The following is an 18,357-nucleotide window of genomic DNA, read 5'->3' on the forward strand; positions in this document are numbered from 1 at the left end:
TCTACTGCCCCATAATGCATCATGTTTGTACCTCAGCCTTACAGAACTGAATGTTTACTGGGATTAGTCTGTATTGCTTTACATCTCATCCCTACTGCCCCATAATGCATCATGTTTGTACCTCAGCCTTTCAGAACTGAATGTTTACTGGGATTAGTTTTATTGCTTTACATCTCATCCCTACTGCCCCATAATGCATCATGTTTGTACCTCAGCCTTACAGAACTGAATGTTTACTGGGATTAGTCTGTATTGCTTTACATCTCACCCCTACTGCCCCATAATGCATCATGTTAGTACCTCAGCCTTACAGAACTGAATGTTTACTGGGATTAGTCTGTATTGCTTTACATCTCACCCCTACTGCCCCATAATGCATCATGTTAGTACCTCAGCCTTACAGAACTGAATGTTTACTGGGATTAGTCTGTATTGCTTTACATCTCACCCCTACTGCCCCATAATGCATCATGTTTGTACCTCAGCCTTACAGAACTGAATGTTTACTGGGATTAGTTTTATTGCTTTACATCTCACCCCTACTGCCCCATAATGCATCATGTTTGTATCTCAGCCTTACAGAACTGAATGTTTACTGGGATTAGTTTTATTGCTTTACATCTCACCCCTACTACCCCATAATGCATCATGTTTGTATCTCAGCCTTACAGAACTGAATGTTTACTGGGATTAGTCTGTATTGCTTTACATCTCACCCCTACTGCCCCATAATGCATCATGTTTGTACCTCAGCCTTACAGAACTGAATGTTTACTGGGATTAGTCTGTATTGCTTTACATCTCACCCCTACTGCCCCATAATGCATCATGTTTGTATCTCAGCCTTACAGAACTGAATGTTTACTGGGATTAGTTTTATTGCTTTACATCTCACCCCTACTACCCCATAATGCATCATGTTTGTATCTCAGCCTTACAGAACTGAATGTTTACTGGGATTAGTCTGTATTGCTTTACATCTCACCCCTACTGCCCCATAATGCATCATGTTAGTACCTCAGCCTTACAGAACTGAATGTTTACTGGGATTAGTCTGTATTGCTTTACATCTCACCCCTACTGCCCCATAATGCATCATGTTAGTACCTCAGCCTTACAGAACTGAATGTTTACTGGGATTAGTCTGTATTGCTTTACATCTCACCCCTACTGCCCCATAATGCATCATGTTTGTACCTCAGCCTTACAGAACTGAATGTTTACTGGGATTAGTTTTATTGCTTTACATCTCACCCCTACTGCCCCATAATGCATCATGTTTGTATCTCAGCCTTACAGAACTGAATGTTTACTGGGATTAGTTTTATTGCTTTACATCTCACCCCTACTACCCCATAATGCATCATGTTTGTATCTCAGCCTTACAGAACTGAATGTTTACTGGGATTAGTCTGTATTGCTTTACATCTCACCCCTACTGCCCCATAATGCATCATGTTTGTACCTCAGCCTTACAGAACTGAATGTTTACTGGGATTAGTCTGTATTGCTTTACATCTCATCCTCTACTGCCCCATAATGCATCATGTTTGTACCTCAGCCTTACAGAACTGAATGTTTACTGGGATTAGTCTGTATTGCTTTACATCTCACCCCTACTGCCCCATAATGCATCATGTTTGTACCTCAGCCTTACAGAACTGAATGTTTACTGGGATTAGTCTGTATTGCTTTACATCTCACCCCTACTGCCCCATAATGCATCATGTTTGTACCTCAGCCTTACAGAACTGAATGTTTACTGGGATTAGTTTTATTGCTTTACATCTCACCCCTACTGCCCCATAATGCATCATGTTTGTACCTCAGCCTTACAGAACTGAATGTTTACTGGGATTAGTTTTATTGCTTTACATCTCACCCCTACTGCCCCATAATGCATCATGTTTGTATCTCAGCCTTACAGAACTGAATGTTTACTGGGATTAGTTTTATTGCTTTACATCTCACCCCTACTGCCCCATAATGCATCATGTTTGTACCTCAGCCTTACAGAACTGAATGTTTACTGGGATTAGTCTGTATTGCTTTACATCTCACCCCTACTGCCCCATAATGCATCATGTTTGTACCTCAGCCTTATAGAACTGAATGTTTACTGGGATTAGTTTTATTGCTTTACATCTCACCCCTACTGCCCCATAATGCATCATGTTTGTACCTCAGCCTTACAGAACTGAATGTTTACTGGGATTAGTCTGTATTGCTTTACATCTCACCTCTACTGCCCCATAATGCATCATGTTTGTATCTCAGCCTTACAGAACTGAATGTTTACTGGGATTAGTTTTATTGCTTTACATCTCACCCCTACTGCCCCATAATGCATCATGTTTGTACCTCAGCCTTACAGAACTGAATGTTTACTGGGATTAGTTTTATTGCTTTACATCTCACCCCTACTGCCCCATAATGCATCATGTTTGTACCTCAGCCTTACAGAACTGAATGTTTACTGGGATTAGTCTGTATTGCTTTACATCTCACCCCTACTGCCCCATAATGCATCATGTTTGTACCTCAGCCTTACAGAACTGAATGTTTACTGGGATTAGTCTGTATTGCTTTACATCTCACCCCTACTGACCCATAATGCATCATGTTTGTATCTCAGCCTTACAGAACTGAATGTTTACTGGGATTAGTCTGTATTGCTTTACATCTCACCCCTACTGCCCCATAATGCATCATGTTTGTATCTCAGCCTTACAGAACTGAATGTTTACTGGGATTAGTCTGTATTGCTTTACATCTCACCCCTACTGCCCCATAATGCATCATGTTTGTACCTCAGCCTTACAGAACTGAATGTTTACTGGGATTAGTCTGTATTGCTTTACATATCATCCTCTACTGCCCCATAATGCATCATGTTTGTACCTCATCCTTACAGGACTGAATGTTTACTGGGATTAGTCTGTATTGCTTTACATCTCATCCCTACTGCCCCATAATGCATCATGTTTGTACCTCAGCCTTTCAGAACTGAATGTTTACTGGGATTAGTTTTATTGCTTTACATCTCATCCCTACTGCCCCATAATGCATCATGTTTGTACCTCAGCCTTACAGAACTGAATGTCTACTGGGATTAGTCTGTATTGCTTTACATCTCACCCCTACTGCCCCATAATGCATCATGTTAGTACCTCAGCCTTACAGAACTGAATGTTTACTGGGATTAGTCTGTATTGCTTTACATCTCACCCCTACTGCCCCATAATGCATCATGTTAGTACCTCAGCCTTACAGAACTGAATGTTTACTGGGATTAGTCTGTATTGCTTTACATCTCACCCCTACTGCCCCATAATGCATCATGTTTGTACCTCAGCCTTACAGAACTGAATGTTTACTGGGATTAGTTTTATTGCTTTACATCTCACCCCTACTGCCCCATAATGCATCATGTTTGTATCTCAGCCTTACAGAACTGAATGTTTACTGGGATTAGTTTTATTGCTTTACATCTCACCCCTACTACCCCATAATGCATCATGTTTGTATCTCAGCCTTACAGAACTGAATGTTTACTGGGATTAGTTTTATTGCTTTACATCTCACCCCTACTACCCCATAATGCATCATGTTTGTATCTCAGCCTTACAGAACTGAATTTTTACTGGGATTAGTTTTATTGCTTTACATCTCACCCCTACTGCCCCATAATGCATCATGTTTGTACCTCAGCCTTACAGATCTGAATGTTTACTGGGATTAGTCTGTATTGCTTTACATCTCACCCCTACTGCCCCATAATGCATCATGTTTGTACCTCAGCCTTACAGAACTGAATGTTTACTGGGATTAGTCTGTATTGCTTTACATCTCACCCCTACTGCCCCATAATGCATCATGTTTGTACCTCAGCCTTACAGAACTGAATGTTTACTGGGATTAGTTTTATTGCTTTACATCTCACCCCTACTGCCACATAATGCATCATGTTTGTACCTCAGCCTTACAGAACTGAATTTTTACTGGGATTAGTCTGTATTGCTTTACATCTCACCCCTACTGCCCCATAATGGATCATGTTTGTATCTCAGCCTTACAGAACTGAATGTTTACTGGGATTAGTTTTAGTGCTTTACATCTCACCCCTACTGCCCCATAATGCATCATGTTTGTACCTCAGCCTTACAGAACTGAATGTTTACTGGGATTAGTTTTATTGCTTTACATCTCACCCCTACTGCCCCATAATGCATCATGTTTGTACCTCAGCCTTACAGAACTGAATGTTTACTGGGATTAGTTTTATTGCTTTACATCTCACCCCTACTGCCCCATAATGCATCATGTTTGTACCTCAGCCTTACAGAACTGAATTTTTACTGGGATTAGTTTCATTGCTTTACATCTCACCCCTACTGCCCCATAATGCATCATGTTTGTACCTCAGCCTTACAGAACTGAATGTTTACTGGGATTAGTCTGTATTGTTTTACATCTCACCCCTACTGCCCCATAATGCATCATGTTTGTACCTCAGCCTTACAGAACTGAATGTTTACTGGGATTAGTTTTATTGCTTTACATCTCACCCCTACTGCCCCATAATGCATCATGTTTGTACCTCAGCCTTACAGAACTGAATGTTTACTGGGGTTAGTTTTATTGCTTTACATCTCACCCCTACTGCCCCATAATGCATCATGTTTGTATCTCAGCCTTACAGAACTGAATGTTTACTGGGATTAGTCTGTATTGCTTTACATCTCATCCTCTACTGTCCCATAATGCATCATGTTTGTACCTCAGCCTTACAGAACTGAATGTTTACTGGGATTAGTCTGTATTGCTTTACATCTCATCCCTACTGCCCCATAATGCATCATGTTTGTATCTCAGCCTTACAGAACTGAATGTTTACTGGGATTAGTTTTATTGCTTTACATCTCACCCCTACTGCCCCATAATGCATCATGTTTGTACCTCAGCCTTACAGAACTGAATGTTTACTGGGATTAGTTTTATTGCTTTACATCTCACCCCTACTGCCCCATAATGCATCATGTTTGTACCTCAGCCTTACAGAACTGAATGTTTACTGGGATTAGTCTGTATTGCTTTACATATCACCCCTACTGCCCCATAATGCATCATGTTTGTACCTCAGCCTTACAGAACTGAATGTTTACTGGGATATGTCTGTATTGCTTTACATCTCACCCCTACTGCCCCATAATGCATCATGTTTGTACCTCAGCCTTACAGAACTGAATGTTTACTGGGATTAGTCTGTATTGTTTTACATCTCACCCCTACTACCCCATAATGCATCATGTTTGTACCTCAGCCTTACAGAACTGAATGTTTACTGGGGTTAGTTTTATTGCTTTACATCTCACCCCTACTGCCCCATAATGCATCATGTTTGTATCTCAGCCTTACAGAACTGAATGTTTACTGGGATTAGTTTTATTGCTTTACATCTCACCCCTACTGCCCCATAATGCATCATGTTTGTATCTCAGCCTTACAGAACTGAATGTTTACTGGGATTAGTCTGTATTGCTTTACATCTCACCCCTACTGCCCCATAATGCATCATGTTTGTACCTCAGCCTTACAGAACTGAATGTTTACTGGGATTAGTCTGTATTGCTTTAAATCTCATCCTCTACTGCCCCATAATGCATCATGTTTGTATCTCAGCCTTACAGAACTGAATGTTTACTGGGATTAGTCTGTATTGCTTTACATCTCACCCCTACTGCCCCATAATGCATCATGTTTGTACCTCAGCCTTACAGAACTGAATTTTTACTGGGATTAGTCTGTATTGCTTTACATCTTATCCTCTACTGCCCCATAATGCATCATGTTTGTATCTCAGCCTTACAGAACTGAATGTTTACTGGGATTAGTCTGTATTGCTTTACATCTCACCCCTACTACCCCATAATGCATCATGTTTCTACCTCAGCCTTACAGAACTGAATTTTTACTGGGATTAGTCTGTATTGCTTTACATCTCACCCCTACTGCCCCATAATGCATCATGTTTGTACCTCAGCCTTACAGAACTGAATGTTTGCTGGGATTAGTCTGTATTGCTTTACATATCATCCCTACTGCCCCATAATGCATCATGTTTGTACCTCAGCCTTACAGAACTGAATGTTTACTGGGATTAGTTTTATTGCTTAAGGGAGTTAAAGGTTCAATGTCGTGCGGGTGCGGCAACTAACTTACATCCTAAATGTACCATAAATAAAGACAGGACAACAATATGGAGGTTAAGACCATATAGGTCAATTTTATTAACACGAGGCACTCCTTGACTGATTTAATTTAAAGCATCAAGGCCTTCTCCAAACTTTAAACTTTTCATTTACCCAGTACGGTAAATTACTATAACTCTTATTTAACTTTACTTAAACAGTTGAGCAGCAATGCCTAAACCTATATAACCCATATGAAGCGGGAAATAGCCCCCCAGGCAAACGGAGACAAAGCGGAGCCCAGCTACAACGCGGTACCAGATAGAAGGTTACATACTCGAGCTGTTCGGCCCCCCACAACCCAGGAAGCACTTTCCCCAAGCACGCGCCTGGGTACGTCACGCCCCCTGCAATGGCCGTCACTCCTCCCCGCTTTCTATCTGCCGCCTGGGATGCTACCGCCCGCCTTTAGGGTGCAACAACGCTCGAACCTTATGGGACCCTCAGCCCTTCCAGGCGAACACCAAGACGACACTGAAGGGAGCGGAAAATCATTAAACGCCCTGGCCTTACCCAAAGACGATAGGTTGACTAACCCTGTCCGGCCCCAGGGAGACTAAACCTAACTATTTACAATTACCTAATTGCCGCGGGAGAATAAAGGGGGCTGGGTGGGTGGGAGAAGATTCCAGATGTTCCTGAACAGAAAGAGGGCCTCAAACTCCCAGAATACCCTTCTTATCTGTGAGTAGAAACCCCTCCCTTAGATCTGCAACACTGTTGCAATCTAACCTACAGCTCCACACACACTCCTCCTCCCTGCAACCTTAACCCTTAAGACGCTCCAGGCTGATCAGGGCCCTGCACTTACATAAGGGAGTTAAAGGTTCAATGTCGTGCGGGTGCGGCAACTAACTTACATCCTAAATGTACCATAAATAAAGACAAGACAACAACATGGAGGTTTAGACCATATAGGTCAATTTTATTAACACGAGGCACTCCTTGACTGATTTAATTTAAAGCATCAAGGCCTTCTCCAAACTTTAAGCTTTTCATTTACCCAGTACGGTAAATGAATATAACTCTTATTTAACTTTACTTAAACAGTTGAGCAGCAATGCCTAAACCTATATAACCCATATGAAGCGGGAAGCAGCCCCCCAGGTAAACGGAGACAAAGCGGAGCCCGGCTACAACGTTGTACCAGATAGAAGGTTACATTCTCGAGCTCTTCGGCCCTCCACAACCCAGGAGGAGCTTTCCCCAAGCATGCGCCTGGGTACGTCACTCCCCCTGCAATGGCCGTCACTCCTCCCCGCTTTCTATCTGCCGCCTGGGATGCTATCGCCCGCCACAAGAAAATTACTGATCCTAAGGCCTTAGCTATTTTAGAAATGAACCTATCTAGCCCTACCCCTGTTAAATGCACCCCGTCCTTTCGGTATAGGCTCTTATCCCCGGCCGAGATGTTGGAGTGCCTCACAACAAAACTTCCTAATTCCAAAACAATCTTGCCTATATCCCTATTCAACTTTTTGCGGACCCCAAATGCTGCCTTGTGACTCTCCATGTGCCTCCAATGCAATCTCGGAATGACACAGGACCACCCCACTTTCAGCCCGGGCAACCAGGCATGTAGCCACCTGATATTCGCCCCCATGATACTGATCAACTCAAGGGTAGGCAATGCTCCTAGGTCATTGCCCCCGAGATGTAGAACCACGATGTCTGGACGACCCCACCTCCGGTGAGCCTCCTGGATAAGCCCTGGAAATTCATGCCAGCATAGCCCTCTGCACCCTAGCCATCTGACGGACGCCCGGGAGGGGTGAAAGCCGAGGCGGCTCCAATCCGGGACTGCTAAAGCCCTTAACGATGCCCAATGAACAAAGGAGTGGCCGACTATCCAGATCTTTTTTGGGGCCCTGCCCCTACCTGAAAAGACACAACAACACGTTAACCGCCCACAAGAACCCCCACGAAACCCATCCCTGCCCGTTCTGATGCATCAAGAAAGGGCCACCACCCACCGGGTGGCGCGCCACGAACTCAGATAACAGCGCAATCGGGCATGTCCTGCAGTCGCCCAACTGTGGGAGATGCAGCCACGCCCCTTTCCCGTCCTGGTCGGTTTTAGATCTGGGGATAAATAACAATACCGACCCCTCCGATAACCTCACATGCTGCCACTGAACCCCCGCCTGTGGTGCCTTTCCTGATGGGGAAATCAGTTCCCCCACCCGCAAATCCCCGTGAAAGGCCAGCGCAAATGCTGCGCGAAACAGCGACACCTCGTATGGATCCCTGCATACGTCAATTAGCGTCTGCAGCAACATGATAAGGCGAGACAGAGTGATGGGTTCCCTCGTGTCCCTCCTTATCAATTCTCCGCGGCCCCAACCACGGACCGATTGTCTTACCAAGAAGGTCCCCGTCCAATCTTTTAGCTGGAAAAACCTACTAAAAAAGGATATAGCTGCCAGCTTCCCCTCAATCGCCCTCTGGCGCAAGGAAACCAACCACTCTAACAGAATTACCTGCGACGCCTGATAGCATGACAGCTGCTTGAACCTGCAGAATGATTGCCACTCGTTCCAATGCCTCAGATACGTCCTCCACGTCGCTGGAGCCAGTGAGGCCTGGACTAGCGGGAGAACAGATTCCCATGTAACCCGAGCTGCTAGAGATAAGAAGGACAAGGCGTGCCATGAGGAGATGCTCTAGGAGCCACCTTCCTAAATATCTCCCACTTCCCCCTAGACAATGCATCTGCCATCACATTCTTTACGCCCGGCACGTGCTTAGTGGTGAAGCTAATGTTATACTGCAAGCAGCGCAGCACTAGTTGCCGTAGCAGCCTAACAACACCTGGTGAAGTGGCCGATAAACGATTTATCGAATACACTACACTCTGATTATCGCACCAAAAGACCACCGCCCGGTTGGACAACCGAGTAGCCCACAGCTCAATCGCCACGATGATAGGGAAGAGCTCCAGGAAACACAGGTTCCTGGTCAGCCCAGCTTGGACCCATTCCCCGGGCCAAGCTTCCGCGCTCCAGTCCGCCCCCAGCATCGCCCCGTACCCTCCGGAACCTGCTGAATCTGTAAACAGGTGGAGCGACTGATTGGATTCAGGCGGTCTCTGCCAAATACATATGCCATTGAATTTGTCAAGGAACAGTTCCCACACCTGTAGATCCTTCTTCATCTCCTTCGAGATGTGGATTCTTGCTGACTGCCCCCCGAAACCTGCTTCCAACCTCCGGTTGAAAACACGACCCATGGGAATGACCCTCCCCGCAAAGTTCAACAAGCCCAAAAGGGCCTGCAATTCCTTCACAGAGATAGAATGTGCCCTCATAGTCCTTTGGACTACTGCAGCTAACCTTTCCAACTTGTCCGCAGGCAATCGACAACGCTCCGCTATAGAGTCTATTTCGATTCCCAGGAAAGTTAACCGCGTGCACGGGCCTTCTGACTTGTCAGATACCAGAGGTACGCCGAACACGCCCATGAGATGCACCATGCAGCGCATTAGTTCCCCGCACTGCGTAGAATTTGGCGCCCCCACCAGCAGGTAATCATCCAAATAATGGGCGATGTTGCCTGAACCAGTGTATTGGGATACTGCCCAATGGAGGAATGAACTAAATGCCTCGAAATAAGCGCATGAAATCGAGCAACCCATAGGGAGGCATTTGTCCACGTAGTAATCCCCCCCGAAGCGGCACCCCATTAGTTGAAACGACTCTGGGTTGATGGGAAGGAGCCTGAAAGCTGACTCTATGCCCAGCTTCGCCATCAGCGCTCCCACCCCCGCCCTCAGGACAATGGCCACCGCCGATTCAAATGATTGATATTGAACCGAGCACAGCTCTGGTGGAATGGCATCATTCACTGACCTCCGTTTCGGATACGAAAGGTGTTGAATCAAGCAAAATTTTCCCTTTTCCCTTTTCGGGACTACCCCTAATGGGGACACAACCAAACCCTCAATAGGTGGCTGCGGGAAAGGGCCCGCCATGCGCCCCAGGCGGACCTCCTTATCCAACTTCTCCTTTACCACCTCAGGAAGCTGGTAAGCAGATTTTAAATTACGATGAACCCCCGAACCTTCCACCCGGCCCCCCACCGGGATAAGGAAACCCACCTTTAGACCAGACAGCAGCAAGCCTGCCACTGCCTGGTTCGGATACCTTGCAAGCCATGGTTCAAGGGCACCTACCCTCACTGGGGTGGCCGCTCTTTCGAGTTGAGGCAGGCTTGCCTCCCTCATGCTCTCCAGCCAGGTCACGTTTTTTAGAGCACTCGGCACCCGGGTGCTGCCCCCCGCAGTATCGGCAGACGTGCCGAAAGGAACACGCGCTCCCTCTGTCGCACGCCTTTTCTTGATACTTCCAACACTCCCATCCCTTTCTTCGGGCCCTAAGTCCCGACTGAAAGGGCTGGTTGCTCGCTGCCGGGGGAGGTGATGGCGTCACCTCTGGCCCAAGCTTAGACCATAAGGACATCTCAATAGCTCCAAATGAGAGGGAAGGGTTCGCCGCCATTGTCCTTCGATACCCCATGTCATAGCCCCTCCATGCTCCTTTCTTATGGCATTTGTAAACCCTTTCTATAGTATCCTGATATTTCAGGATATCCGCCCCTTGGTCCGGCCACCTCGCCAAGTAGCAGGAGGCCAGCACACTAAAGCAGCTCACCCATTCCTCGTAGGAGTCAGGTCTCTTGAGCTTTTTTGGCCCTGTTCCGTCCTCGGCCCTCTCCTTCTGCTTCTGAGCCTCTGCTGACAGCTCAAAAATATTCACATACTTCCTAGCCTGTATTTTTTTCACCATCTTCGATTTGAGATGCTCAAATAGGGAATGCATGGTGAAAGAAAATGAGTCTCCCTCAAGCGCTGACTTTCGCTTATTAGCCTGCAACACTAAACCGCCACCCTGCGGAACGGTGGCCGGTACCACCGAGCCTTTGCTGGCGTTCACAGCTACGCCGCTAGCGCCCTTACTTTCGCGCCTGCGGGCCCTATCCCTATCTGACACTAGCATCCTAAGCATCCTGTACATCCTCTTCTCAGCTTTTTTATAAAAACCCAAGGCCCCCTCACTTTCTGAGCTAGACCCTGGCAAACTAGAGTCACTGTCATCCTGCGACCCAGCCCCCCCAGATAGCTCACCCTCCACAGGCTGCAGCTGCCCCGCCGACGATGTTCCTGCCCCGTCCACTGGGACCTGTCCCACTGCCGGCACCACCGCTCCACCAGCAGTGGATCGAAGCCGCTCCTGAATGTCCATCTGGGTAAACAAAGATAAGAGAGGAGTACCAGCCACCTGAGGGAGGGAGGGACCACGCACACCACACTCATACACGGGCTGTTGCACAGAAGGCGCACCCATCTGCCCCCCAGACTTATTCTGCTGCACAAACCCCCTGTTTGCAGTGTCCCCTGGCCCCCACATGCATTCATCATGATCTGGAACAGAAACTTCAGGCCCTTGAAATGACTGATCAATATTAAACCTCCTGGGCCCAGTTCCTGGGTTTTGCAAATGTAAAATGCTGTCCCCAGGGCCAAGGGCCCCAGGGCTCATTGTGCTGTCCCCCCCCCCTTCCCCCAGATAGATAGTCTGCAAGGACCCACTCCTCATGCGCCCTCCCCCCTGATGTCTCTCTAACACCACCCTCATCTGCCCCCCCTCCCCCTGGTAGCACCCGACCGCTGGGCCACGCTGGGGAAATGGAGGACCAGGAGGGCTGGGTAGCCCAACAGAAACCAGCGGTGTGGCGGTAGAAATTGGCGCGGCATGCGCAGTAGGCCCACGATCCGGCCCACCGCCGCATGCGCGCGCCACAGCTTGGGGCCCCACTGTCAAAGGGCCGGGTAGGCCCACCTGAAGCAGCGGTGTGGCGGCAGAAGATGGCGCGGCACGCGGGGTAAGCCCCGCGCCGCAGCTTGGGGGCAAATTGAAGGCTAATCAGCCACAGGGTCCACCCCGGGCCCATCCGCTACCACTGCATGATCGGATGCGGCCCTGGGTGTCCCCCGAATCAGTGGTGTGGCGGTAGGTTCTGGTGCCATCTGCAGGGTAGGCCAAAAATCAGGCCCACCCTCACAGACGAGCGCCACGTTTTGCGACCCCCCCAGGTGCAATCCGGCCACATCCATGCCCAGTAAGGGTGTAATAGGGGGCGCAACTGATCCGGTACTCGATTCGGGCACGGGTGCCTGACTAGGCCCCGCGCCAGACGCGAGACCGGATCCGGCAAATACCGGGCCCAAAACAGCAGTGAGGGACTGCACCAGAGACCAGACGGCCTCCAGCTGTCCCTCCTGCAAGCCCAAAACTGCTGCTGCCTGTCCTGAACCCGTGGGGCCTGCTCCGCAAACCCCAGGGACGTCCCTAGAAGTACTAGGCCTAAATGAAGGGCCCGGGCCTACCCTAACTAAACCTGACCCCCCAGCCTCCTCTAATGGCCTGCCCCCCAATCCACTCCCCCCTGCCTGGGAAACTCCCACCCTCCTAACACTAGTGGGTAATTGGGCCTGGAGGGAACGATGGCCTAGCCTCAGAGATGAGCCCTGAGGCCTAGGAGAAGGGGGAACAATATCCTGATCACTTATCTCTTTTTCTCTATCCACAGGTGTCCTTCTCCCAGAAGATGAAGCCTCATCCCTGAACCGCAATGGAGGAAGCGAAGACCTGCGAGACCTGTCCATGATGACAAAGAAATTCTCTCAGCTAACTGCAGCAGAAGATTCCAGATGTTCCTGAACAGAAAGAGGGCCTCAAACTCCCAGAATCCCCTTCTTATCTGTGAGTAGAAACCCCTCCCTTAGATCTGCAACACTGTTGCAATCTAACCTACAGCTCCACACACACACTCCTCCTCCCTGCAACCTTAACCCTTAAGACGCTCCAGGCTGATCAGGGCCCTGCACTTACATTACATCTCATCCCTACTGCTCCATAATGCATCATGTTTGTATCTCAGCCTTACAGAACTGAATGTTTACTGGGGTTAGTTTTAGTGCTTTACATCTCACCCCTACTGCCCCATAATGCATCATGTTTGTACCTCAGCCTTACAGAACTGAATGTTTACTGGGGTTAGTTTTATTGCTTTACATCTCACCCCTACTGCCCCATAATGCATCATGTTTGTACCTCAGCCTTACAGAACTGAATGTTTACTGGGGTTAGTTTTAGTGCTTTACATCTCACCCTTACTGCCCCATAATGCATCATGTTTGTACCTCAATCTTACAGAACTGAATGTTTACTGGGTTTAGTTTTATTGCTTTACATCTCACCCCTACTGCCCCATAATGCATCATGTTTGTACCTCAGCCTTACAGAACTGAATGTTTACTGGGTTTAGTTTTATTGCTTTACATCTCACCCCTACTGCCCCATAATGCATCATGTTTGTACCTCAGCCTTACAGAACTGAATGTTTACTGGGATTAGTTTTATTGCTTTACATCTCACCCCTACTGCCCCATAATGCATCATGTTTGTACCTCAGCCTTACAGAACAGAATGTTTACTGGGATTAGTTTTATTGCTTTACATATCATCCTCTACTGCCCCATAATGCATCATGTTTGTACCTCAGCCTTATAGAACTGAATGTTTACTGGGATTAGTCTGTATTGTTTTACATCTCACCCCTACTGCCCCATAATGCATCATGTTTGTACCTCAGCCTTACAGAACTGAATGTTTACTGGGATTAGTTTTATTGCTTTACATCTCACCCCTACTGCCCCATAATGCATCATGTTTGTATCTCAGCCTTACAGAACTGAATGTTTACTGGGATTAGTCTGTATTGCTTTACATCTCACCCCTACTGCCCCATAATGCATCATGTTTGTATCTCAGCCTTACAGAACTGAATGTTTACTGGGATTAGTCTGTATTGCTTTACATCTCACCCCTACTGCCCCATAATGCATCATGTTTGTATCTCAGCCTTACAGAACTGAATGTTTACTGGGATTAGTCTGTATTGTTTTACATCTCACCCCTACTGCCCCATAATGCATCATGTTTGTACCTCAGTCTTACAGAACTGAATGTTTACTGGGATTAGTCTGTATTGCTTTACATCTCATCCCTACTGCCCCATAATGCATCATGTTTGTATCTCAGCCTTACAGAACTGAATGTTTACTGGGATTAGTCTGTATTGCTTTACATCTCACCCCTACTGCCCCATAATGCATCATGTTTGTACCTCAGCCTTACAGAACTGAATGTTTACTGGGATTAGTTTTATTGCTTTACATCTCACCCCTACTGCCCCATAATGCATCATGTTTGTACCTCAGCCTTACAGAACTGAATGTTTACTGGGATTAGTCTGTATTGCTTTACATCTCACCCCTACTACCCCATAATGCATCATGTTTGTATCTCAGCCTTACAGAACTGAATGTTTACTGGGATTAGTTTTATTGCTTTACATATCATCCCTACTACCCCATAATGCATCATGTTTGTATCTCAGCCTTACAGAACTGAATGTTTACTGGGATTAGTCTGTATTGCTTTACATCTCACCCCTACTGCCCCATAATGCATCATGTTTGTATCTCAGCCTTACAGAACTGAATGTTTACTGGGATTAGTTTTATTGCTTTACATCTCATCCTCTACTGCCCCATAATGCATCATGTTTGTACCTCAGCCTTACAGAACTGAATGTTTACTGGGATTAGTTTTATTGCTTTACATCTCACCCCTACTGCCCCATAATGCATCATGTTTGTACCTCAGCCTTACAGAACTGAATGTTTACTGGGATTAGTTTTATTGCTTTACATCTCACCCCTACTGCCCCATAATGCATCATGTTTGTACCTCAGCCTTACAGAACTGAATGTTTACTGGGATTAGTTTTATTGCTTTACATATCACCCCTACTGCCCCATAATGCATCATGTTTGTACCTCAGCCTTACAGAACTGAATGTTTACTGGGATTAGTTTTATTGCTTTACATCTCACCCCTACTGCCCCATAATGCATCATGTTTGTACCTCAGCCTTACAGAACTGAATGTTTACTGGGATTAGTCTGTATTGCTTTACATCTCACCCCTACTGCCCCATAATGCATCATGTTTGTACCTCAGCCTTACAGAACTGAATGTTTACTGGGATTAGTCTGTATTGTTTTACATCTCACCCCTACTGCCCCATAATGCATCATGTTTGTACCTCAGCCTTACAGAACTGAATGTTTACTGGGATTAGTTTGTATTGCTTTACATCTCACCCCTACTGCCCCATAATGCATCATGTTTGTACCTCAGCCTTACAGAACTGAATGTTTACTGGGATTAGTCTGTATTGCTTTACATCTCACCCCTACTGCCCCATAATGCATCATGTTTGTACCTCAGCCTTACAGAACTGAATGTTTACTGGGATTAGTCTGTATTGCTTTACATCTCACCCCTACTGCCCCATAATGCATCATGTTTGTATCTCAGCCTTACAGAACTGAATGTTTTCTGGGATTAGTTTTATTGCTTTACATCTCACCCCTACTGCCCCATAATGCATCATGTTTGTACCTCAGCCTTACAGAACTGAATGTTTACTGGGATTAGTTTTATTGCTTTACATCTCACCCCTACTACCCCATAATGCATCATGTTTGTACCTCAGCCTTACAGAACTGAATGTTTACTGGGATTAGTTTTATTGCTTTACATCTCACCCCTACTGCCCCATAATGCATCATGTTTGTACCTCAGCCTTACAGAACTGAATGTTTACTGGGATTAGCCTGTATTGCTTTACATCTCACCCCTACTGCCCCATAATGCATCATGTTTGTACCTCAGCCTTACAGAACTGAATGTTTACTGGGATTAGTTTTATTGCTTTACATCTCACCCCTACTGCCCCATAATGCATCATGTTTGTACCTCAGCCTTACAGAACAGAATGTTTACTGGGATTAGTTTTATTGCTTTACATATCATCCTCTACTGCCCCATAATGCATCATGTTTGTACCTCAGCCTTACAGAACTGAATGTTTACTGGGATTAGTCTGTATTGTTTTACATCTCACCCCTACTGCCCCATAATGCATCATGATTGTACCTCAGCCTTACAGAACTGAATGTTTACTGGGATTAGTTTTATTGCTTTACATCTCACCCCTACTGCCCCATAATGCATCATGTTTGTATCTCAGCCTTACAGAACTGAATGTTTACTGGGATTAGTCTGTATTGCTTTACATCTCACCCCTACTGCCCCATAATGCATCATGTTTGTATCTCAGCCTTACAGAACTGAATGTTTACTGGGATTAGTCTGTATTGCTTTACATCTCACCCCTACTGCCCCATAATGCATCATGTTTGTATCTCAGCCTTACAGAACTGAATGTTTACTGGGATTAGTCTGTATTGCTTTACATCTCACCCCTACTGCCCCATAATGCATCATGTTTGTACCTCAGCCTTACAGAACTGAATGTTTACTGGGATTAGTCTGTATTGCTTTACATCTCACCCCTACTACCCCATAATGCATCATGTTTGTATCTCAGCCTTACAGAACTGAATGTTTACTGGGATTAGTTTTATTGCTTTACATATCATCCCTACTACCCCATAATGCATCATGTTTGTATCTCAGCCTTACAGAACTGAATGTTTACTGGGATTAGTCTGTATTGCTTTACATCTCACCCCTACTGCCCCATAATGCATCATGTTTGTACCTCAGCCTTACAGAACTGAATGTTTACTGGGATTAGTCTGTATTGCTTTACATCTCACCCCTACTGCCCCATAATGCATCATGTTTGTACCTCAGCCTTACAGAACTGAATGTTTACTGATATTAGTCTGTATTGCTTTACATCTCACCCCTACTGCCCCATAATGCATCATGTTTGTATCTCAGCCTTACAGAACTGAATGTTTTCTGGGATTAGTTTTATTGCTTTACATCTCACCCCTACTGCCCCATAATGCATCATGTTTGTACCTCAGCCTTACAGAACTGAATGTTTACTGGGATTAGTTTTATTGCTTTACATCTCACCCCTACTACCCCATAATGCATCATGTTTGTACCTCAGCCTTACAGAACTGAATGTTTACTGGGATTAGTTTTATTGCTTTACATCTCACCCCTACTGCCCCATAATGCATCATGTTTGTACCTCAGCCTTACAGAACTGAATGTTTACTGGGATTAGCCTGTATTGCTTTACATCTCACCCCTACTGCCCCATAATGCATCATGTTTGTACCTCAGCCTTACAGAACTGAATGTTTACTGGGATTAGTTTTATTGCTTTACATCTCACCCCTACTGCCCCATAATGCATCATGTTTGTACCTCAGCCTTACAGAACAGAATGTTTACTGGGATTAGTTTTATTTCTTTACATATCATCCTCTACTGCCCCATAATGCATCATGTTTGTACCTCAGCCTTACAGAACTGAATGTTTACTGGGATTAGTCTGTATTGTTTTATATCTCACCCCTACTGCCCCATAATGCATCATGTTTGTACCTCAGCCTTACAGAACTGAATGTTTACTGGGATTAGTTTTATTGCTTTACATCTCACCCCTACTGCCCCATAATGCATCATGTTTGTATCTCAGCCTTACAGAACTGAATGTTTACTGGGATTAGTCTGTATTGCTTTACATCTCACCCCTACTGCCCCATAATGCATCATGTTTGTATCTCAGCCTTACAGAACTGAATGTTTACTGGGATTAGTCTGTATTGCTTTACATCTCACCCCTACTGCCCCATAATGCATCATGTTTGTATCTCAGCCTTACAGAACTGAATGTTTACTGGGATTAGTCTGTATTGCTTTACATCTCACCCCTACTGCCCCATAATGCATCATGTTTGTACCTCAGCCTTACAGAACTGAATGTTTACTGGGATTAGTCTGTATTGCTTTACATCTCATCCCTACTGCCCCATAATGCATCATGTTTGTATCTCAGCCTTACAGAACTGAATGTTTACTGGGATTAGTCTGTATTGCTTTACATCTCACCCCTACAGCCCCATAATGCATCATGTTTGTATCTCAGCCTTACAGAACTGAATGTTTACTGGGATTAGTCTGTATTGCTTTACATCTCACCCCTACTG

The sequence above is a fragment of the Bombina bombina genome, chromosome 2, assembly GCF_027579735.1.
Source record: "Bombina bombina isolate aBomBom1 chromosome 2, aBomBom1.pri, whole genome shotgun sequence".
In the NCBI taxonomy this organism is placed as follows: domain Eukaryota; kingdom Metazoa; phylum Chordata; class Amphibia; order Anura; family Bombinatoridae; genus Bombina; species Bombina bombina.